This window comes from Triticum dicoccoides, chromosome 4A, assembly GCF_002162155.2.
Source record: "Triticum dicoccoides isolate Atlit2015 ecotype Zavitan chromosome 4A, WEW_v2.0, whole genome shotgun sequence".
NCBI classification, from domain to species: Eukaryota; Viridiplantae; Streptophyta; class Magnoliopsida; order Poales; family Poaceae; genus Triticum; species Triticum dicoccoides.
The window spans coordinates 635,207,587-635,232,333 of record NC_041386.1 but is presented as its reverse complement, the minus strand read 5'-3'; the positions used below and the strand labels follow the sequence as shown (position 1 = coordinate 635,232,333).

General features: G+C 43.1%; 1 pseudogene; it reads right to left on the bottom strand.

Moving 5' to 3' along the window:
• The window catches only part of LOC119283916, a 166,534-nt pseudogene that overhangs the window by 82,540 nt on the left and 59,247 nt on the right, over positions 1 to 24,747 (bottom strand).

Genomic DNA, 24,747 nt, shown 5'->3' with positions numbered 1-24,747 from the left:
GGTGGCGGACTGGCAGCGGTGCCGCTGCGTGAGTGACCGAGAGCGACCAGGAGGCAGGGTCTTTGATGGAAATATGCCCTAGAGGCAATAATAAAAGCATTATTATTATATTTCTTTGTTCATGATAATTGTCTTTATTCATGCTATAACTGTATTATCCGGAAATCGTAATACACGTGTGAATAATAGACACCAACATGTCCCTAGTAAGCCTCTAGTTGACTAGCTCATTGATCAACAGATAGTTATGGTTTCCTGGCTATGGACATTGGATGTCATTGATAACGGGATCACATCATTAGGAGAATCATGTGATGGACAAGACCCAATCCTAAGCATAGCACAAAGATCGTGTAGTTCGTTTGCTAGAGCTTTTCCAATGTCAAGTATCTTTTCCTTTGACCATGAGATCGTGTAACTCCCGGATACCGTAGGAATGCTTTGGGTGTACCAAACGTCACAACGTAACTGGGTGACTATAAAGGTGCACTACAGGTATCTCCGAAAGTGTCTGTTGGGTTGACACGGATCGAGACTCGGATTTGTCACTCCATATGACGGAGAGGTATCACTGGGCCCACTCGGTAATGCATCATCATAATGAGCTCAAAGTGACCAAGTGTCTGGTAACGGGATCGTGCATTACGGTACGAGTAAAGTGACTTGCTGGTAACGAGATTGAACAAGGTATTGGGATACGGACGATCGAATCTCGGGCAAGTAACATACCGATTGACAAAGGGAATTGCATACGGGGTTGCTTAAATCCTCGACATCGTGGTTCATCTGATGAGATCATCGTGGAGTATGTGGGAGCCAACATGGGTATCCAGATCCCGCTGTTGGTTATTGATCGGAGAGTCGTCTCGGTCATGTCTACATATCTCCCGAACCCGTAGGGTCTACACACTTAAGGTTCGGTGACGCTAGGGTTGTAGGGATATGTATATGCAGTAACCCGAATGTTGTTCGGAGTCCCGGATGAGATCCCGGACGTCATGAGGAGTTCCGGAATGGTCCGGAGGTAAATATTTATATATGGGAAGTCCTGTTTCGAGCAGCGGGACAAGTTTCGGGGTTATCGGTATTGTACCGGGACCACCGGAAGGGTCCCGGGGGCCCACCGGGTGGGGCCACCTGTCCCGGGGGGCCACATGGGCTCTAGGGGGTGCGCCTTGTCCTACATGGGCCAAGGGAACCAGCCCCAAAGAGGCCCATGCGCCTAGGGTTACAAGGGGAAGGAGTCCTAGGAGGGGAAGGCACCTCCTAGGTGCCTTGGGGGGGAGGGAAATCCCCCTTGGCCGCCGCCCCACCCTATGAGATTGGATCTCCTAGGGCCGGCGCCCCCCTTGGCCCTCCTATATATAGTGAGGGAAGGAGGGCTTTTCTCCCACGCCTTTGGTTGCCTCCTTCTCCCTCTCCAACACCTCCTCCTCCTCCATAGCGCTTGGCGAAGCCCTGACGGAGTACTGCAGCTCCATCATCACCACGCCGTCGTGCTGCTGCTGGTGCCATCTCCCTCAACCTCTCCTCTCCCCTTGCTGGATCAAGAAGGAGGAGACGTGGCTGTTCTGTACGTGTGTTGAACGCGGAGGCATCGTCCGTTCGGTGCTAAGATCTTCGGTGATTCGAATCACGTCGAGTACGACTACCTCGTCCCCGTTCTTTGAACGCTTCCGCTCGCGATCTACAAGGTATGTATATGCATCTAATCACTCGTTGCTAGATGAACTCATAGATAGATCTTGGTGAAACCGTAGGAAAATTTTTGTTTTCTGCAACGTTCCCCAACAGTGGCATCATGAGCTAGGTCTATGCGTAGTTCTCTTGCACGAGTAGAACACAATTTGTTGTGGGCGTTGATGTTGTCAACTTTCTTGCCGCTACTAGTCTCATCTTGCTTCAACGGTATTGTGGGATGAAGCGGCCCGGACCAACCTTACACGTATACTTACGTGAGACCGGTTCCACCGACTAACATGCACAAGTTGCATAAGGTGGCTGGCGGGTGTCTGTCTCTCCTACTTTAGTTGGAGCAGATTCGATGAACAGGGTCCTTATGAAGGGTAAATAGAAGTTGACAAATCACGTTGTGGCTTTCACGTAGGTAAGAAAACGTTCTTGTTAGAACCCTACTTCAGCCACGTAAAACCTGCAACAACAATTAGAGGACGTCTAACTTGTTTTTGCAGCAAGTGCTTTGTGATAAGATATGGCCAAAGTTGTGATGAATGATGAATGATCTATATGTGATGTATGAGATGTTCATGCTATTGTAATAGGAATCACAACTTACATGTCGATGAGTATGACGGTGACAGGATGATCATGGAGCCCCAAGATGGAGATCAAAGGAGCTATGTGATATTGGCCATATCATGTCACTATTATTATTTGATTGCATGTGATGTTTATCATGTTTTGCATCTTGTTTGCTTAGAACGACGGTAGTAAATAAGATGATCCCTCATAATAATTTCAAGAAAGTGTTCCCCCTAACTGTGCACCGTTGCTAAAGTTCGTCGTTTCGAAGCACCATGTGATGATCGGGTGTGATAGATCCTTACGTTCACATACAACGGGTGTAAGACAGATTTACATACGCAATACACTTAGGTTGACTTGACGAGCCTAGCATGTGCATAGACATGGCCTCGGAACACAGAAGACCGAAAGGTCGAGCATGAGTCGTATAGAAGATACGATCAACATGAAGATGTTCACCGACGTTGACTAGTCCGTCTCACGTGATGATCGGACACGACCTAGCCAACTCGGATCATGTTATACTTAGATGACTAGAAGAGGGATGTCTATCTAAGTGGGAGTTCATTATAATTTGATTAGATGAACTTAATTATCATGAACTTAGTCTAAAATATTTACAATATGTCTTGTAGTTCAAATGGCCAACGTAGTCCTCAACTTCAACGCGTTCCTAGAGAAAACCAAGCTGAAAGACGATGGCAGCAACTACACGGACTGGGTCCGGAACCTGAGGATCATCCTCATAGCTGCCAAGAAAGATTATGTCCTACAAGCACCGCTAGGTGATCCACCCGTTCCACAGAACCAAGACGTTATGAACGCTTGGCAGACACGTGCCGATGACTACTCCCTCGTTCAGTGCGGCATGCTTTACAGCCTAGAGCCGGGGCTCCAAAAGCGTTTTGAGAGACATGGAGCATATGAGATGTTCGAAGAGCTGAAAATGGTTTTCCAAGCTCATGCCCGGGTCGAGAGATATGAAGTCTCCGACAAATTCTTCAGCTGTAAGATGGAGGAAAATAGTTCTGTCAGTGAGCACATACTCACTATGTCTGGGTTACATAACCGCTTGACTCAGCTGGGAGTTAATCTCCCGGATGATGCGGTCATTGACAGAATCCTCCAGTCGCTTCGACCAAGCTACAAGAGCTTTGTGATGAACTTCAATATGCAGGGGATGGAAAAGACCATTCCTGAAGTATTTGCAATGCTGAAATCAGCAGAGGTAGAAGTCAAGAAGGAACATCAAGTGTTGATGGTCAATAAAACCACTAAGTTCAAGAAGGGCAAGGGTAAAAAGAACTTTGAGAAGGACGGCAAGGAAGTTGCCGCGCCCGGCAAGCAAGCTGCTGCGAAGAAGTCAAAGTATGGACCCAAGCCTGAGACGGAGTGCTTTTATTGCAAAGGGAAGGGTCACTGGAAGCGGAACTGCCCCAAATACTTAGCGGACAAGAAGGCCGGCAAAACAAAAGGTATATGTGATATACATGTAATTGATGTGTACCTTACCAGTACTCGTAGTAACTCCTGGGTATTTGATACCGGTGCCATTGCTCATATTTGTAACTCACAGCAGGAGCTGCAGAATAAACAGAGACTGGCGAAGGACGAGCTGACGATGCGCGTCAGGAATGGTTCCAAGGTCGATGTGATCGCCGTCGGCACGCTACCTCTACATTTACCTACGGTATTAGTTATAAACCTCAATAATTGTTATTTAGTGCCAAGTTTGAGCATGAACATTGTATCAGGATCTCATTTAATACGAGATGGCTACTCATTTAAATCTGAGAATAATGGTTGTTCTATTTATATGAGAGATATGTTTTATGGTCATGCTCCTATGGTCAATGGCTTATTCTTAATGAATCTCGAACGTAATATTACAGATATTCATAGTGTGAATACCAAAAGATGTAAAGTTGATAACAATAGTCCCACATACTTGTGGCACTGCCGCCTTGGTCACATAGGTGTCAAACGCATGAAGAAGCTCCATGCAGATGGACTTTTAGAGTCTCTTGATTATGAATCATTTGACACGTGCGAACCATGCCTCATGGATAAAATGACCAAGACTCCGTTCTCAGGAACAATGGAGCGAGCAACCAACTTGTTGGAAATCATACATACTGATGTGTGCGGTCCAATGAGTGTTGAGGCTCGCGGTGGCTATCGTTATGTTCTCACCCTCACTGATGACTTGAGTAGATATGGGTATGTCTACTTAATGAAACACAAGTCTGAAACCTTTGAAAAGTTCAAGGAATTTCAGAGTGAAGTTGAGAATCAACGTGACAGGAAAATCAAGTTTCTACGATCAGATTGTGGAGGAGAATACTTGAGTCACGAATTTGGCACACACTTAAGAAAATGTGGAATAGTTTCACAACTCACGCCGCCTGGAACACCTCAGTGTAATGGTGTGTCCGAACGTCGTAATCACACTCTATTAGATATGGTGCGATCTATGATGTCTCTTGCCGATTTACCACTATCTTTTTGGGGCTATGCTTTAGAGACTGCCGCATTCACTTTAAATAGGGCACCGTCGAAATCCGTTGAGACGACACCGTTTGAATTATGGTTCGGCAAGAAACCTAAGCTGTCGTTTCTAAAAGTTTGGGGATGCGATGCTTATGTCAGGAAACTTCAACCTGAAAAGCTCGAACCCAAATCGGAAAAATGCGTCTTCATAGGATACCCTAAAGAAACCATTGGGTATATCTTCTACCTCAGATCCGAAGGCAAGATCTTTGTTGCCAAGAATGGATCCTTTCTAGAGAAAGAGTTTCTCTCGAAAGAAGTAAGTGGGAGGAAAGTATAACTTGATGAAGTATTACCTCTTGAACCGGAAAATGGTGCAACTCAAGAAAATGTTCCTGAGGCGCCTGCACCGACTAGAGAGGAAGTTATTGATGATGATCAAGATACTTCTGATCAAGCTCCTACTGAAATTCGAAGGTCCACAAGGACACGTTCCGCACCAGAGTGGTACGGCAACCCTGTCTTGGAAATCATGTTGTTAGACAACGGTGAACCTTCGAACTATGAAGAAGCGATGGCGGGCCCGGATTGCGACAAATGGCTAGAAGCCATGAAATCCGAGATAGGATCCATGTATGAAAAGGAAGTATGGACTTTGACTGACTTGCCCGTTGAACGGCGAGCCATAGAAAATAAATGGATCTTCAAGAAGAAGACAGACGGGATGGTAATGTGACCATCTATAAAGCTCGGCTTGTCGCTAAGGGTTATCGACAAGTTCAAGGAATTGACTACGATGAGACTTTCTCACCGGTAGCGAAGCTAAAGTCCATCCGAATCATGTTAGCAATTGCCGCATTCTACGATTATGAGATGTGGCAAATGGACGTCAAAACGGCATTCCTTAATGGTTTCCTTAAGGAAGAGTTGTATATGATGCAACCGGAAGGTTTTGTCGATCCTAAGAATGCTGACAAGGTGTGCAAGCTCCAACGCTCGATTTATGGGCTGGTGCAAGCATCTCGGAGTTGGAACATTCGCTTTGATGAGATGATCAAAGCGTTTGGGTTTACGCAGACTTATGGAGAAGCCTGTGTTTACAAGAAAGTGAGTGGGAGCTCTGTAGCATTTCTCATACTATATGTAGATGACATACTTTTAATGGGAAGTGATATAGAACTCTTGGACAGCATCAAGGCCTACTTGAATAAAAGTTTTTCAATGAAGGACCTTGGAGAAGCTGCTTATATATTAGGCATCAAGATCTATAGAGATAGATCAAGACGCCTCATAGGTCTTTCACAAAGCACATACCTTGATAAGATTTTGAAGAAGTTCAAAATGGATCAGTCCAAGAAAGGGTTCTTGCCTGTTTTGCAAGGTGTGAGATTGAGCTCGGCTCAATGCCCGACCACGGCAAAAGATAAAGAAGAGATGAGTGTCATCCCCTATGCTTCAGCCATAGGATCTATTGTGTATGCCATGGTGTGTACCAGACCTGATGTAAACCTTGTCGTAAGTTTGGTAGGAAGGTACCAAAGTAATCCCGGCAAGGAACACTGGACAGCGGTCAAGAATATCCTGAAGTACCTGAAAAGGACAAAGGACATGTTTCTGGTTTATGGAGGTGACGAAGAGCTCGTCGTAAAGGGTTACGTCGACGCTAGCTTCGACACAGATCTAGATGACTCTAAGTCACAAACCGGATACGTGTATATGTTGAATGGTGAAGCAGTGAGCTGGTGCAGCTGCAAGCAGAGCGTCGTGGCGGGATCTACATGTGAAGCGGAGTACATGGCAGCCTCGGAGGCAGCACATGAAGCAATATGGGTGAAGGAGTTCATCACCGACCTAGGAGTCATACCCAATGCGTTGGGGCCAATCAAACTCTTTTGTGACAACACTGGAGCTATTGCACTTGCCAAGGAGCCCAGGTTTCACAAGAAGACAAGGCACATCAAGCGTCGCTTCAACTCCATTCGTGAAAATGTTCAAAATGGAGACATAGAGATTTGTAAAGTACATACGGACCTGAATGTAGCAGATCCGTTGACTAAACCTCTCCCTAGGGCAAAACATGATCAACACCAGAATTCCATGGGTGTTCGATTCATCACAATGTAACTAGATTATTGACTCTAGTGCAAGTGGGAGACTGTTGGAAATATGCCCTAGAGGCAATAATAAAAGCATTATTATTATATTTCTTTGTTCATGATAATTGTCTTTATTCATGCTATAACTGTATTATCCGGAAATCGTAATACACGTGTGAATAATAGATACCAACATGTCCCTAGTAAGCCTCTAGTTGACTAGCTCGTTGATCAACAGATAGTTATGGTTTCCTGGCTATGGACATTGGATGTCATTGATAACGGGATCACATCATTAGGAGAATCATGTGATGGACAAGACCCAATCCTAAGCATAGCACAAAGATCGTGTAGTTCGTTTGCTAGAGCTTTTCCAATGTCAAGTATCTTTTCCTTTGACCATGAGATCGTGTAACTCCCAGATACCGTAGGAATGCTTTGGGTGTACCAAACGTCACAACGTAACTGGGTGACTATAAAGGTGCACTACAGGTATCTCCGAAAGTGTCTGTTGGGTTGACACGGATCGAGACTGGGATTTGTCACTCCATATGACGGAGAGGTATCACTGGGCCCACTCGGTAATGCATCATCATAATGAGCTCAAAGTGACCAAGTGTCTGGTCACGGGATCATGCATTATGGTACGAGTAAATTGACTTGCCGGTAACGAGATTGAACAAGGTATTGGGATACCGATGATCGAATCTCGGGCAAGTAACATACCGATTGACAAAGGGAATTGCATACGGGGTTGCTTAAATCCTCGACATCGTGGTTCATCCGATGAGATCATCATGGAGTATGTGGGAGCCAACATGGGTATCCAGATCCCGCTGTTGGTTATTGATCGGAGAGTCGTCTCGGTCATGTCTACATATCTCCCGAACCCGTAGGGTCTACACACTTAAGGTTCGGTGACGCTAGGGTTGTAAGGATATGTATATGCAGTAACCCGAATGTTGTTCGGAGTCCCGGATGAGATCCCAGACGTCATGAGGAGTTCCGGAATGGTCCGGAGGTAAATATTTATATATGGGAAGTCCTGTTTCGAGCAGCGGGACAAGTTTCGGGGTTATCGGTATTGTACTGGGACCACCGGAAGGGTCCCGGGGGCCCACCGGGTGGGGCCACCTGTCCCGGGGGGCCACATGGGCTCTAGGGAGTGCGCCTTGGCCTACATGGGCCAAGGGCACCAGCCCCAAAGAGGCCCATGCGCCTAGGGTTACAAGGGGAAGGAGTCCTAGGAGGGGAAGGCACCTCCTAGGTGCCTTGGGGGGGAGGGAAACCCCCCTTGGCCGCCGCCCCACCCTAGGAGATTGTATCTCCTAGGGCCGGCGCCCCCCTTGGCCCTCCTATATATAGTGAGGGAAGGAGGGCTTTTCTCCCACGCCTTTGGTTGCCTCCTTCTCCCTCTCCAACACCTCCTCCTCCTCCATAGCGCTTGGCGAAGCCCTGACGGAGTACTGCAGCTCCATCATCACCACGCCGTCGTGCTGCTACTGGTGCCATCTCCCTCAACCTCTCCTCTCCCCTTGCTGGATCAAGAAGGAGGAGACGTGGCTGTTCTGTACGTGTGTTGAACGCGGAGGCATCGTCCGTTCGGTGCTAAGATCTTCGGTGATTCGAATCACGTCGAGTACGACTACCTCGTCCATGTTCCTTGAACACTTCCGCTCGCGATCTACAAGGTACGTAGATGCATCTAATCACTCGTTGCTAGATGAACTCATAGATAGATCTTGGTGAAACCGTAGGAAAATTTTTGTTTTCTGCAACGTTCCCCAACAGTCTTCTGGTCTCACCACATAATGCAAGTGGTGGTATTCGAAAACAAAAATGCCCAAGTGGTGCACTAGAGTACCTTGCAAGTTAGTATATTCTCAAGAAAGGAAGGTTACTCCAGTATATTTTCAGAATCAGTTGCCACAGTGAGTATATTTTCAGAAAAAAAAGAGTTAGCGAACCAGCACATCCATCGCTTAGGCATGCTCACAAGTCTCCGTCAGTTCAGTACACGTGTTCACCGTCACTGACCAGCGTGGCCCACACAACTCCACACTGGCAGCCTTCATTCTTTGCTGTCCTGCGGGCTGCGGGCAGCTTCGACAAATCTCAAACCCTACCTTCAGTTGCTAGGTACTTCCGCAGATCCCAACCTCCCCTTGCTCCGCTCCGCCCCGCCCCACCCCCGGTTGCCATGCGGATCCGCAGGTCCGCCTACCACCTGCTGGCGGCGCAGCCGCTGCCTTCGCCCCCGCCCCGCCCCCCTCTGACCCGCCTCGATTCGAGCTGCCCCCGCCGCCGCCGTCGCTGCCGGCGACGGACCAAGCCCACGAATCCAGCGCCGGGTTGGTGGCGCCCGAGGCCTCCTCCTGCGGGCAGCCTTGCTGCGAGCTCAGCACGTCGTCGTGGGAACTCATGGCCGAGCTCGACCTCTCGGATCCCGAGGTAATTTCGCCCCACTCACTCCATCTCGCCTCCCTGCCTTCCCGCTGCTTGCTTGGTGCTTGCTCTATGTATGTGTGTGTCGAAGATTTGCGCGCCGCCGCCTGTTTCAGTGCAGCAGCCAGCGTGTTTCCCCTAGCTTTCCTATGTCGTCTCTAGGGTTACCGTCCTCCGCGCGTGCGTTACCAAGTAAATGGTGCTGCGTCAAGGTCCGGCGTGTTAGGTAGTTACCACGCACAATCTCGCTGTAATATATGGCTGGTCGGTGGACACGCCGGCGTGGCAGTGGCAGCAAGGTCGGCCATGGATCTTGCCCAAGGTTTTAGATTACGAATGCAGATTTTTTTTCTTGTGGGGCGGCGAGATATGCTTGGTTACCGCCGTTACCTAGTATTACCAGGAAAATATCAGATGAAATTTAAAATCAAATTGAATTCAATTTTTTACCTAGATATAGGTACATATTGAACATGAATTTAACCAAAATAATCTGCAATCCTACATGGGATATGTTATCTGGCGAATGTCAGCTGGGAAGGGGGTGACAAGCGAACTTTTTTGTGTGGCAAGTTTACGTGGTGGGAGATGGCAAATCCTCCCTTTTTTGCCCTTCTTCCCATAAGTTTTCATTTGTTTCGAAAGAAATTGTGATCCTCCCAGCGAATGTTTGCTGGCTATTGGGTTCCTTTCTACATACGATAGTACTTCCTCCGTCCGGAAATACTTATCGGAGAAATGGATGTATCTAGACGTATTTTAGTTCTAAATACACCCATTTGTATCCATTTCACCAACAAGTATTTCGAGACGCACGGAGTACTTGATTATATAATAAGCATTTCTATTAATTTAGAAAGAAGTATTTTTTGCACGGTAGATGTATTTGTTGTGTTTGTATGCGGGGCGGGGGTGGGGGAGGTCGACAAACACAGTTACTGGGTGGTCACCGAATTTATCACCTGGTAACGAAAATCCTGATCTTGCTACATGCCCCTACCCCATTTCAGTTCATTATATTACTAGTGCTAGCTCTTTTCATCCCTTGACAAGTATTTTCCAAATTACCATCTCATTCAGGTGGAGGAATGCTTCGAGAAGACTTACTTCAGAACTACACGACGAGCTAGCTGGCTCTTCCCATCCAGTATCAGCATGCCCAATGGCTCCATCAAGGAGAAGACGACTGCAGATATGGTCGATAGGTCTATCAACATAGCTGCGAAAATGATGGAGGGGAAGAAGAATGAGAGCAAGTCAAAGACGAATAAGGGGATCAAAGTGAAGAAGGGAGTGCGGACATGCAATAAGAGGGATGGCAAGAAGCCACAAAAGAAGAGGCCCGTCGTTGACATGGGTGAGGTGTTCTACTACTACGACGGGTTTGGCCCCTCACGCAGCTCCAAGAGGCATTGCAGATCAAGCGGTGATAATAGTGTGCTGGAAGAATCTCCACTACCCATTGAACAACAGAAAGATGAGGCATGCACCCGAACACAATTTGATTTTAGTGCAAGTCAAGCTAATGTCACTGACCATCAGGCTCTGCTGACATCAACATAGGTCCAGAAGCCTAGGCTGAATGGGAGCAATGCCAACATTGTTACCTGCCATGAGGAGAGCAGCAACGACGACGCACTTGGTTGCAATGGCAAACAACTGCGCAACATTATGATGATGAAGAGCCCGTTCAAGAAGAGGTGGAGGAAGAATGTTAAAGCCCGATCGCTCAAGTCGCTGATGTAATTCCGTGGCTCAAGGGAAGCTTGGTATTACCAAGCTTGGCTCGATCGGCTTTATCTAGTTAGATCAGCATAATGTGCTCCAGTTTTGGAGCTGAGTTACCAATCAATATACAAATTGTACTATATTTTTTCGTCCATTGTGTTTTAACTGTGGTGCGGTGTTGGAATTTCTGATAATGAATTTTCTGTTATTAATGTGGTGAGGGAATTGGAGAAATCTAAAGAAAATTGAGCTGATAAGTGTGATAATTTTGAGAGACAATAAGATAATGTGTTTCTGATTACTAATGAAGCTAGAGATAGATCACCTCTTAATACTATCTAGATGAATAAACATAGAAGATTCTAATTTTACTAATGTGAAACCAACAAAACAAAGATAGAAATAAGACTGAATATGGTTATTTGAAACCTATACTACAAGAAGTAAAGATAAGTGTGAGTAATGTTGCAGGTGCTAACCTGTGGCCTAGGGTAGAACTAGCAAAAAAAACTCACTTGGTTTTAGAGGGGGTGGGGAAGAAAGAAATACCAACATGTTTACTTGACTTAATCCATGAGCATCACTTGGTTTTCCTAGATTATATGAAACTATGAAAAAATGGTTTTTCTTAAAATTCACGAGAAAGGTTGACCCTGGTGACCTATTTTGTTGAAACTGGATTCCGTTCGCTTGAAAGTCTGTTGGCATATACTGTGGGGTCAGGTAGGAAACTTTTAATGTGGTTTCCTGTAAATCTGGAAGTATGTGTTGCAACTTATCATGTTTGATAAGAAACTTAGAAATACATTTGGGATTACAGTGGTCTATGGCTTTGCCCATGACGAAAATAAACTTGAATTTTGAACTGAGCTTGCTGCTTCTTGTAATGATATCGATTTTCCTTATATTGTTGGGGGAGTATTTAATATCCTTAGGCATGTGGGTGATAAGAATAAGAAAACCAAGCTAGCTCACTCCTGAGATGTTTTCAACTATATAATTAACATGTTATGCCTTAGAGAGACTGATTTGAATTGTGGGATGTATAGTGGGGTCGAGTAATCATAAAAATCCTACAATTGAGAAACTGTATAGAATTTTTATGTCTTGCTTCTGGGAAGATATTTTTCCTCTTACTTCCGTAATTAAGGAAGCTTGCTAGAGAAATTTATGATATTTTGCAACAAAAGAGACATTTTTTATCATTACCCCCCTTGCTTAATATTGATGATAGCAAGCCTGTGCTCATTCCCTCATAAGAGGAGTTCATATTTGACCTTAACTGGCTCAAAAGCAGACCATTTCTCACCCTGGTTGCCAAATTTTGGTGGTAACCTGTAAAATACTATTATGATATTGTTATTGTTAATATCAAGATAAAGGGGTTTAATAAAGGTTGGGGCTCTAATTCCCTTGGGATGTCTATAAAAAGGAAGAATTATCTAAAAGAGGAACTGGTAATGTGGAATAATTAGAGGAGACTTCCCTGCTGAGCTATACTCTAGAGAAGTTGACATATGTGTGGAGTTATAGAATTCATTAGTTGAGGAAAGAGATAACTTGGTTATAGAAATCCCATGATAATTGGTTACTTAAAGGAGATTGAAACACTGACTATTTTCATAGGATTTTGAATGGTAAAAGGAGGAGGAATGCTATTTTTTCTCTTAGGATGGGGAGGGGTGAACATTGAGGGAACTGAAGATCTTATTAAACATGCTACAAATTTTGACAAAGTTTTATTTGGCCCTCCTCTTTGAAACTTATGCAACTTATTTTCTTATATTTGGAAAGCTAGGAGAAACTCCCTGAATTAAAGGATTTTAATCTCACTAGACCTTTCTCTGGAACTGAAGTGAGACATGTCTTATTTTCTATCAACCTAACCATGCACCTAGGCCATATAGTATTACCACTGAATTTTCTTCCATGTTGTTTGGAGGTGATTAATGCTGACATGATGAGGACTTTTACTTGCTTTGATGAGGGGTCCTTGATGTGCAATGCTTGAACTACAGGGTTATCAATTTGCTCCCTAAGATATCTGATGCTTATCAGACGCAACAGTGTAGAGTGTAAACTAATTTGCTTGTTAAGATGCATTTACAATATTATTACAAAAGTCTTAGCTATCCTCCTAGAACCTTTTGTTGACAATCTATTTAGTATATACCAGAATGCCTTTACTGTCGTGATATTATTGAATGGGATTATGGCCTTGCATGAACTCTTGCGTCATTCTTATGTTATAAATAAACCTAGTGTAGCACTCAAACTTGATTTCGAGAAGGCATACAGTAAAGTCAATTGGGAATTTTTGTTAGACTGTCATGCCATGGGAGGTTTTTGATAAAAATGGGTTGATTGGATTAGGAAATTATTGGGGGAACTGTTAGTGTTAAATTGAATGATTCTATTGATCCTTACTTACAAAGCTCTAAGGAGGTGCTCTAGGATGACCCTTATCTCCTGTCCTTTTTAAACATTAGTGTTGATTGTTTAACAAAAAAGTTACTCAAGCTCAAGAAAATGGACTATAAAAGGGCTTGTTAGCGATTTGATTCCTAATATGGTGCATCTATTTTACAATATGGTTATGATACTATTCCGTGTTTTGAGGACAATCCTGAATATGACATAAATCTTAAGTTGCCGCTTTACCTTTCTGAGGTTATGTCGGGTTTGCAATATCAATTTCCTCTAAGTTGAGGTGTTAGTTGTGTATGGAACTGGTCCACTATTCATCGGTATGTTGAGATGTTTAATTGTCAAATTGGATGCTTCCCTAACAAACTGTTGGCCATGCCTATTACCTATGGTGACCTTAAGGGATCTGAGTGGGACTTTATGGATGTCAAAATTATTGAGAAAGATGAGGCCTGGCTAAAAACATGTTGTCCATGGGGGACTTACAATCAAGCTTAATGTCCTTTTATCTCATATCCCATCTTATTATATGTCTATGGTTCCCATTGAACAAAATGGTTATTGAGAGGTAGGATAATGCCAAAGGAAAATTCTTTTGTCATAGAAATTATAAAATAAGAGGCTACTATATGGTGAAATAGAGCACGATGTGCCATCCTAAATGTAAGTGGGGGGGGGGCTGGGGGTTATTAAAGACTTGAGGAAACATAATATAGTCTTTTGGTTAAATTGTGGTGGAAGTTAGATCAGAGAAGTGGTATTTTACATGATGTGGTTTAGGCCAAATATACTACAAATGCAACTATGACATCTGTAAGGTGAGAATGAGTGATCCCCTGCTGAAATCATTATGAAAGTGGAGAGTTATATTTGCCTGGTAGAGGAGTGGTGATTAATACAGGAAATATTGCTAGATTAAGGAAATATGTTATCATTGGTAACATTCCCTTGTGTGATAAATTTCCTATGCTCTATGAAATATGTGTGGATCAAGACTGGATTCTTGATCAATATATTCCCTTAATCATGTCTCCCCATATAGAAGAAGATTATTTCCTGCTTTAATTGGCGAGTGGAATAAGGTGAAGGATGAGGTAATGATAGTACCCATGGCCAGGAAAATAGAACCATCAACAATACATGAGCTAGTTCTCCGTCTGTTTAGTGTTTATCTTCCCGCACAGGTAAGTATTAGGTTTTCATTTGAATCATCATATTCAGGACCTAGTGCAATTCTAATATAGGAACAAAAAATAATCCTCAACATGGAAATGGAATAATAAAAACTTTATTATTGGCTCTAGGGCATATTTACAACACCATGCATATGCCATAAAATTCATTTTCATTTGTGAATGCGGGATAGATGATAAACTCACAGCTTATGGCATTTTCATAACTTGTGATGATATTGACAATGCTCCCTTTGCATTATTCGAGAAATTATTTACATATGTCCTGCCACGACCACCTTAACATTGAAAGATGGACTACAAAGGAAGACTTTATAAACCGGCAATACGATTATCTAAACAGCAATCCTTCTCGGCAACCTAGAAAAAGGCTCGACCCATTCAAAATTGATGTCCGGCAGCGTTTCCTCCCCGTCGGGTCCTTTGGGACCAATCTCTGCAATCTCACGATTTTCAAAGTTGGCAAATGTGTTTGAAGCATGCCTCATGCGTGCCGAGCACCTTCTCTGCATGGTAAAGTCTTCCACACGGCAATCTGCTTGTCATCTTCTTAGAGACGTTGGGCAAGGGTGAGTTGGTCCTCGGGTAGTTTTTCCTTAGGCCATAAAGTTCAGAAAACGCCCTCCATGGACCATCCTGTGAGTTGGTGTAGCTCTCCCAGCCACATCAGGCTGTCCTTTATGGAAGCCCCTTCAGCTCCAACTGATAGATCCGGGAGAGTCGCTAAAAAGCAGGAATAGGGGTGCATGAAAGTTAGGACACACATCAACAAATCCGAAGTTAAAAAGTCAAACTTGTGAGATACGACATGTATTTCTCGAGTTGGGGATCAATTGATCATGTATGGCAGTACAAGCTCACGCACACACGCACACGGTCCTGGCCGAAGCTACCAAATCCTTCCCAGATCCACGCGCAACACACGGTAATGGTTATATGCCAGCGTACACCCTTAATGGGCCCAATTCGGGCCTGCAAGCCACTAGGGAAGTTGCCGGACACGAGTGGACCGTGCAATCGGCCCACGAGTCGAATCATCGTCTTTGCGCTCTCCTGGTTCCTGTTCTGGTGCTGGGCTGTTGAGATTCCCCCCTTCTTGAGAGCTGGCTTGCCCCAAGCCGAAGCCCGCGGGAACAACTGACGAAGGGAATCCTTGTCTTCCCAAGTAGCAAAAGACGCGTCTCCACCACTCCACTAGACCAGAACTTGCGCAACCGATCGGTTGTCCGAACGGCGAATACGCTCTTGCGGTACCTTGACAGGGAACTGGAGATGAGCATTAATAGATGGGAGCGAGTTGAGTACCTCATGGTGCGGCTGCAAACAACGTTTCAATTGTGAAACATTGAAAACTGGATGGATGCAGCTGGCTGCTGGTAGCTGCAGGCGATAAGCCACCTCACCAATCTTCTCCAAGATAAGAAATGGGCCAAAGTACTTGAAAGCGAGCTTGTTATTAGCTCTATGTGCCATTGATGATTGCACATATGGTTGTAGTTTGAGAAATACCCGATCACCAACAGCAAATGTTCTTTCAGTGCGTTTCTTGTCATCCTAGTGCTTCATTCTTTGTTGAATACGCAACAGATGCTGACGCACTGACTGCTGAACAACTGCTCGAGCAACCAACCATTGTTGCAAATCAACGGGGTCAATTGAATCTAAAGCAGAAACTCCAAAGTGCCGAGGACCATGGCCATAAAGGACTTCAATGGAGTGTTGTTAAGTGCTGAATGACAATCTGTATTGTACCAAAACTCGCAAAGTGAGAGCAATCTAGCCGATTGCTACCTCTTGAGCAATGCGTTGGTTTTCCCTTGAAGAGGATAGGGTGATGCAGCAAAGTAGCGTAAGTATTTCCCTCAGTTTTTGAGAACCAAGGTATCAATCCAGTAGGAGGCCACGCACGAGTCCGTCGCACCTACACAAACAAATAAATCCTCGCAACCAACGCGATAAGGGGTTGTCAATCCCTACACAGTCACTTACGAGAGTGAGATCTGATAGATATGATAAGATAATATTTTTGGTATTCTTATGATAAAGATGCAAAGTAAAGAAAGTAAAATAAAAACGGCGCCAGAAATAGCTTGTTGTCGGGAGATTAATATGATGGAAAATAGACCTGGGGGCCATAGGTTTCACTAGTGGCTTCTCTCAAGAGCATAAGTATTACGGTGGGTGAACAAATTACTATTGAGCAATTGACAGAATTGAGCATAGTTATGAGAATATCTAGGTATGATCATGCATATAGGCATCACGCCCGAGACAAGTAGACCGACTCTTGCCTGCATATACTACTATTACTCCACACACCGACTGCTATCCATCATGCATCTAGAGTATTAAGTTCATAAGAACAGAGTAATGCTTTAAGCAAGATGACATGATGTAGAGGGATAAACTCATGCAATATGATATAAACCCCATCTTGTTATCCTCGATGGCAACAATACAATACGTGCCTTGTTGCCCCTACTGTCACTGGGAAAGGACACCACAAGATTGAACCGAAAGCTAAGCACTTCTCCCATTGCAAGAAAGATCAATCTAGTAGGCCAAACCAAACTGATAATTCGAAGAGACTTGCAAAGATAACCAATAATACATAAAAGAATTCAGAGAAAATTCAAATATTGTTCAGAGATAAACTTGATCATAAACCCACAATTCATCGGTCTCAACAAACACACCGCAAAAGAAGATTACATCGAATAGATCTCCACGAGAGAGGAGGAGAACATTGTATTGAGATCCAAAAAGAGAGAAGTAGCCATCTAGCTAATAACTATGGACCCGAAGGTCTGAGGTAAACTACTCACACATCATCGGAGAGGCTATGGTGTTGATGTAGAAGCCCTCCATGATCGATGCCCCCTCTGGCGGAGCTCTAGAAAAGGCCCCAAGATGGGATCTCACGGGTACAGAAGGTTGCGGCGGTGGAATTAGGTTTTTGGTTCCGTATCTAGTAGTTTGGGGGTACGTAGGTATATATAGGAGGAAGAAGTATGTCGGTGGAGCAACATGGGCCCCACGAGGGTGGAGGGCGCGCCCAGGGGGGGTAGGCGCGCCCCCTACCTCGTGCCCTCCTGGTTCCTTTCTTGACGTAGGGTCCAAGTCCTCTGGATCACGTTTGTTCCAAAAATCACGTTCCCGAAGGTTTCATTCCGTTTGGACTCCGTTTGATATTCTTTTTCTGCGAAACTCTGAAATAGGCAAACAACAGCAATTCTGGGCTGGGCCTCCAGTTAATAGGTTAGTCCCAAAAAAATATAAAAGTGTATAATAAAGCCCAATAATGTCTAAAACTAAATATAATATAGCATGGAGCAATAAAAAATTATAGATACGTTGGAGACGTATAAAGCATCCCCAAGCTTAATTCCTGCTCGTCCTTGAGTAGGTAAATGATAAAAACAGAATTTTTGATGTGGAATGCTACTTGGCATAATTTCAATGTAATTCTCTTAATTGTGGTATGAATATTCAGATCCGAAATATTCAAGACAAAAGTTTAATATTGACATAAAAATAATAATACTTCAAGCATACTAACTAAGCAATTATGTCTTCTCAAAATAACATGGCCAAAGAAAGTTATCCCTACAAAATCATTTAGTCTGGCTATGCTCTATCTCCACCACACAAAATATTTAAATCATGCACAGCCCCGATGACAAGCCAAGCAATTGTTTCATACTTTTGACATTTTCAAAACTTTTTCAATCTTCACGCAATACATGAGCGTGAGCCATGGATATTGCACTATATGTGGAATAGAATGGTGGTTGTGGAGAAGACAAAAAGAGGGGAAGATAGTCTCACATCAACTAGGCGTATCAACGAGCTATGGAGATGCCCATCGATAGATATCAATGTGAGTGAGTAGGGATTGCCATGCAACGGATGCACTAGAGCTATAAGTATATGAAAGCTCAAGAAAAGAAACTAAGTGGGTGTGCATCCAACCCGCTTGCTCACGAAGACCTAGGGCATTTTGAGGAAGCCCATCATTGGAATATACAAGCCAAGTTCTATAATTAAAAATTCCCACTAGTATATAAAAGTGATATCATAGGAGACTCTCTATTATGAAGATAATGGTGCTTCTTTGAAGCACAAGTGTGGTAAAAGGATAGTAACATTGTCCCTTCTCTCTTTTTCTCTCATTTTTTTATTTGGGCCTTTTCTTCTTCTTCTTCTTCTTCTTCTTCTTCTTTATGGCCTTTTTTTTGTTCGGAGTCTCATCCCGACTTGTGGGGGAATCATAGTCTCCATCATCCTTTCCTCACTTGGGACAATGCTCTAAAAATGATGATCATCACACTTTTATTTACTTACAACTCAACAATTACAACTCAATACTTATAACAACATATGACTCTATGTGAATGCCTCCGGCGGTGTACCGGAATATGCAATGAATCAAGAGTGACATGTATGAAAGAATTATGAACGATGGCTTTGCCACAAATACAATGTCAACTATATGATCATGCGAAGCAATATGACAATGATGGAGCGTGTCATAGTAAATGGAACAGTGATAAGTTGCATGGCAATATATCTTCGAATGGTATGGAAATGCCATGATAGGTAGGTATGGTGGCTGTTTTGAGGAAGGTATATGGTGGGTGTATGATACCGGCGAAAAGTGTGCTGTATTAGAGAGGCTAGCAATGGTGGAAGGAGGAAAAGTGCGTATAATCCATGGACTCAACATTAGTCATAAAGAACTCATATACTTATTGCAAAAATCTACAAGTTATCAAAGCAAAGTATAACGCGCATGCTCCTAGGGGGATAGATTGGTAGGAAAAGACCATCGTTCGTCCCCGACCGCCACTCATAAGGAAGACAATCAATAAATAAATCATGCTCCGACTTCATCACATAACGGTTCACCATACGTGCATGCTACAGGAATCACAAACTTTAACACAAGTATTTCTCAATTTCAAAACTACTCAACTAGCATGACTCTAATAACACCATCCTCATATCTCAAAATAATTATCAAGCATCAAACTTCTCATAGTATTCAACACACTCATAAGAATTTTTCTTCTTTTTTTACTAATCTTGAATGCCTATTATTATTAAAGCAAACTACCATACTGTTTGTAAGACTCTCAAAATAATCTAAGTGAAGCATGAGAGAACAATAGTTTCCATAAAACAAATCCACCACCATGCTCTAAAAGATATAAGTGAAGCACTAGATCAAAAACTATATAACTCAAAAGATATAAGTGAAGCACATAGAGTATTCTAATAATTTCCGAATCAAGTGTGTCTCTCTCAAAAGGTGTGTAAAGCAAGGATGATTGTGGTAAACTAAAAAGAAAAGACTCAAATAATACAAGACGCTCCAAGCAAAACACATATCATGGGGTGAATAAAAATATAGCTCCAACTAACGTTACCGATAGAAGTAGACGAAAGAGGGGATGCCTTCCGGGGCATCCCCAAGCTTTGGCTTTTAGGTGTCCTTAGATTATCTTGGGTGCCTTCGGAATCCCCAAGCTTAGGCTCTTGCCACTCCTTGTTCCATAATCCATCAAATCTTTCACCCAAAACTTGAAAACTTCACAACACAAAACTCAGCAGAAAATCTCGTGAGCTCTGTTAACGAAAGAAAACAAAAGACCACTTCAAGGTATTGTAATGAACTCATTCTTTATTTATATTGGTGTTAAACCTACTGTATTCTGACTTGTCTATGGTTTATAAACTGTTTTACTAGCCATAGATTCATCAAAATAAGCAAACAACACACAAAAAATAGAATCTGTCAAAAACAGAACAGTCTGTAGTAATCTGTAACTAACGCAAACTTCTGGAACTCCAAAAATCGAGCCAAAATAGGACGACCTAGAAAATTTGTTTACTGATCATCAGCAGTTGGAATCAATATTTTATCGTGTTCTTGTGATTTTTAACAATTATTTTCGTGAACAGAAAGTTTCTGGAATTTTCGGCAAGATCAAATAACTATCATCCAAGAAGATCCTATAGGTTAAACTTGGCACAAACACTAATTAAAACATAAAAACAAATATAACAGAGTCTAGATCAAATATTTATTCCTAAAAATAAGCAAAAAGCAAAAAACGAAAAATAAAATTGGGCTGCCTCCCAACAAGCGCTATCGTTTAACGCCCCTAGCTAGGCATTGATAATTCGATGATGCTCACATGAAAGACAAGAACTGAAGCACCAAGAGAGCATCAAAAAGCATATGAAAAACACATCTAAGTCTAACATACTTCCTATGCATAGGCATCTTATAGGCGAACAAATTATCATAGCAAGAAAAAACTATCATATGCAAGGAAGAGGAAAGAAACAATAGCAATCTCAACATAACGAGAGGTAATTTATTATCATGAAAATTTCTACAACCATATTTTCCTCTCTCATAATAACTACATGTGGGATCATAAGCAAATTCAACAAAATAGCTATCACAATAAATATTTTCAACACGATCCACATGCATGCAAAGTTGACACTCTTCCAAAATAGTGGGATTAACATTAACTAAAGTCATGACCTCTCCAAACCCACTTTTATCAAAAATACCATAAGATTGAACATTCTCCAAATATGTGGGATATAAAGTTGACACTCTTCCAAACCCACTTTCAATGTTATTGCAAACACTATTATCAATCGCATGTTCATCATGGGGCTTAAATAAATTTTCAAGATCATAAGAAGAATCACCCCAATCATGATCATTGCAATAAGTAGATGACATAGCAAAACTAGCATCCCCAAGCTTAGGGTTTTGCATATTATTAGCACAATTGACATCAAGAGAATTTATAGTAATATCATTGCAATCGTGCTTTTTATGCAAAGATCTATCGTGAACCGCTTCATAAAGTACTTCATCAGAATTTTCAGATTCACGAATTTCAAGCAAAACCTCATAAAGATAATCTAGTGCACTCAACTCACTAGCAATAGGTTCATCATAATTGGATCTCTTAAAGAGATTAGCAAGTGGATGAGGATCCATAACAATAGGTTTTTAGTAAGAAAGATGCAAGAACATAGAATGCACATGGCAACACAAGCAAACTAAAAAGACGAACGGAAGAGGGGCGAATAAAACGGCAATGTGAAGTGGGGGAGAGGAAAACGAGAGGCAAATGGCAAATAATGTAATGCAGGAGATAAGGGTTTGTGATGGGTACTTGGTATGTTGAATTTTGCGTAGACACCTCGGCAACAGCGCCAGAAATCCTTCTTGCTACCTCTTGAGCACTGCGTTGGTTTTCCCTTGAAGATGAAAGGGTGATGCAGCAAAGTAGCGTAAGTATTTCCCTCAGTTTTTGAGAACCAAGGTATCAATCCAGTAGGAGGCCACGCACGAGTCCCTCGCACCTACACAAACAAATAAATCCACGCAATCAACGTGATAAGGGGTTGTCAATCCCTACACGGTCACTTACGAGAGTGAGATCTGATAGATATGATAACATAATATTTTTGGTATTCTTATGATAAAGATGCAAAGTAAAGAAAGTAAAATAAAAACGGCGCCAGAAATAGCTTGTTGTCTGGAGATTAATATGATGGAAAATAGACCCGGGGGCCATAGGTTTCCCTAGTGGCTTCTCTCAAGAGCATAAGTATTACATTGGGTGAACAAATTACTGTTGAGCAATTGACAGAATTGAGCATAGTTATGAGAATATCTAGGTATGATCATGTATATAGGCATCACGCCCGAGACAAGTAGACCGACTCCAGCCTGCATCTACTACTATTACTCCACACATCGACCGCTATCCAGCATGCATCTAGAGTATTAGGTTCATAAGAACAGGGTAACGCTTTAAGCAAGATGACATGATGTAGAGGGATAAACTCATGCAATATGATATAAACCCCATCTTGTTATCCTCGATGGCAACAATACAATACGTGCCTTGCTGCCCCTACTGTCACTGGGAAAGGACACCGCAAGATTGAACCCAAAGCTAAGCACTTCTCCCATTGCAAGAAAGATCAATCTAGTAGGCCAAACCAAACTGATAATTTGAAGAGAATTGCAAAGATAACCAAACATACATAAAAGAATTCAGAGAAGATTCAAATATTGTTCATAGATAAACTTGATCATAAACCCACAATTCATCGGTCTCAACAAACACACCGCAAAAGAAGATTACATCAAATAGATCTCCACGAGAGAGGTGGAGAACATTGTATTGAGATCCAAAAAGAGAGAAGAAGCCATCTAGCTAATAACTATGGACCCGAAGGTCTGAGGTAAACTACTCACACATCATCGGAGAGGCTATGGTGTTGATGTAGAAGCCCTCCGTAATCGATGCCCCCTCCGGCGAAGCTCCGAAAAAGGCCCCAAGAAGGGATCTTACGGGTACAGAAGGTTGCGGCGGTGGAATTAGGTTTTTGACTCCGTATTTGGGAGTTTGGGGGTACGTAGGTATATATAGGAGGAAGAAGTACGTCGGTGGAGCAATGTGGGCCCCACGAGGGAGGTGGGTGCGCCCAGGGGGGTAGGCGCGCCCCCCTACCTCGTGCCCTCCTGGTTGCTTTCTTGACGTAGGGTCCAAGTCCTTTGGATCACGTTTGTTACAAAAATCACGTTCCCGAAGGTTTCATCCGTTTGGACTCCGTTTGATATTCTTTTTCTGCGAAACTCTGAAATAGGCAAAAAAAACAGCAATTCAGGGCTGGGCCTGCGGTTAATAGTTATTCCCAAAAATAATATAAAAGTGTATAATAAATCCCAATAATGTCCAAAACAGAATATAATATAACATGGAGCAATAAAAAATTATAGATACGTTGGAGACGTATCACCCATTTCTTCGGATGAGCACTGATGAAACACGTAAAAAACAGTCCACCTGCTGATTAACACGTTCAGTCTCTCCATCAGTCTCAGCATGATATGTTGTGCTCATCTTAAGTACATCTCCTGTCCTCTTTACTAGATCTTGCCAAAATTTCCTTGTGAACACTGGATTTCTGTCAGATACTATATAGAGAGGCATGTCATGGAACTTGTAGATGTTGTCCAAGAAGAGATCATCAATTTTCTAGGCAGTGTATGGGTGTTTGACAGGAATAAAATGCCCATATTTTGTAAACTTGTCAATGACCACCATGATGCAGTCATACTGATCAGAAGAAGGCAGCCCTAAAATGAAACCCATTGTGACAGTTTCCCAAGCTTTGGCAGGAACAGGTAATGGGGATAGTAACCCAGGGTAAGCTCCTCTCTTAGGTTTTGCTTGTTGACAGATAAGACAAGATTGCACAAATTGCTGGATCTTTTTCTTCATACCCACCCATTTAAACAGTGCACAAATTCTTTTGTAGGTGACAGGAAATCCTGAATGCCCCCCAAGGGAGTGTCATGGAAAGTCTGACAAATCTTAGTATGTAACCCATTGTCATTGCCTACCCAAATGCAGCCTTTGTATCTCAGCACACCCTGTATCAGCTAGAAATTTTGTTTGGATTTAGGTTGCACTGACAACTGTTGCAATAATTCCTGTGCTTTTGGATCATTATTGTAACTTTCAACAACATCTTCAAGCCAACTAGGCTTAACATGAGAAAATGCTAGCACTTGAGAATCTGATTGTGGTAGCTAAAGTTGTCTCGCCCTTCTTCAAAACTACAGGGCGCGCGCTACGGCTTTGACCTAACGGCCTCTGTTTGCTGGAATCGGAATAGTTGAGAACAAAGTGGCAAACGGGTGCGTAACGCGTGGGAATCTGCCGAATAGTTCGGGCCAAATCCTGAAGAAAGCTCAAAAGTGCTGTTTGATGAGCCTGCGTAGTATTAGGTAGTTGGTCAGGTAAAGGCTGACCAAGCCAATGATGCTTAGCTGGTCTTTTCGGATGATCAGCCACACTGGGACTGAGACACGACCCGGACTCCCACGGGGGGCGGAAGTGGGGAACCTTGGATAATGGGTGAAAGCCCGATCCAGCAATATCGCGTTAGTGAAGAAGGGCAATGCCGCTTGTAAATCTCTTTCGTCGAGTGCGCGATCATGACAGGAGTCAAGGAAGAAGCCCCGGCTATCTCCGTGCCAGTAGCTACGG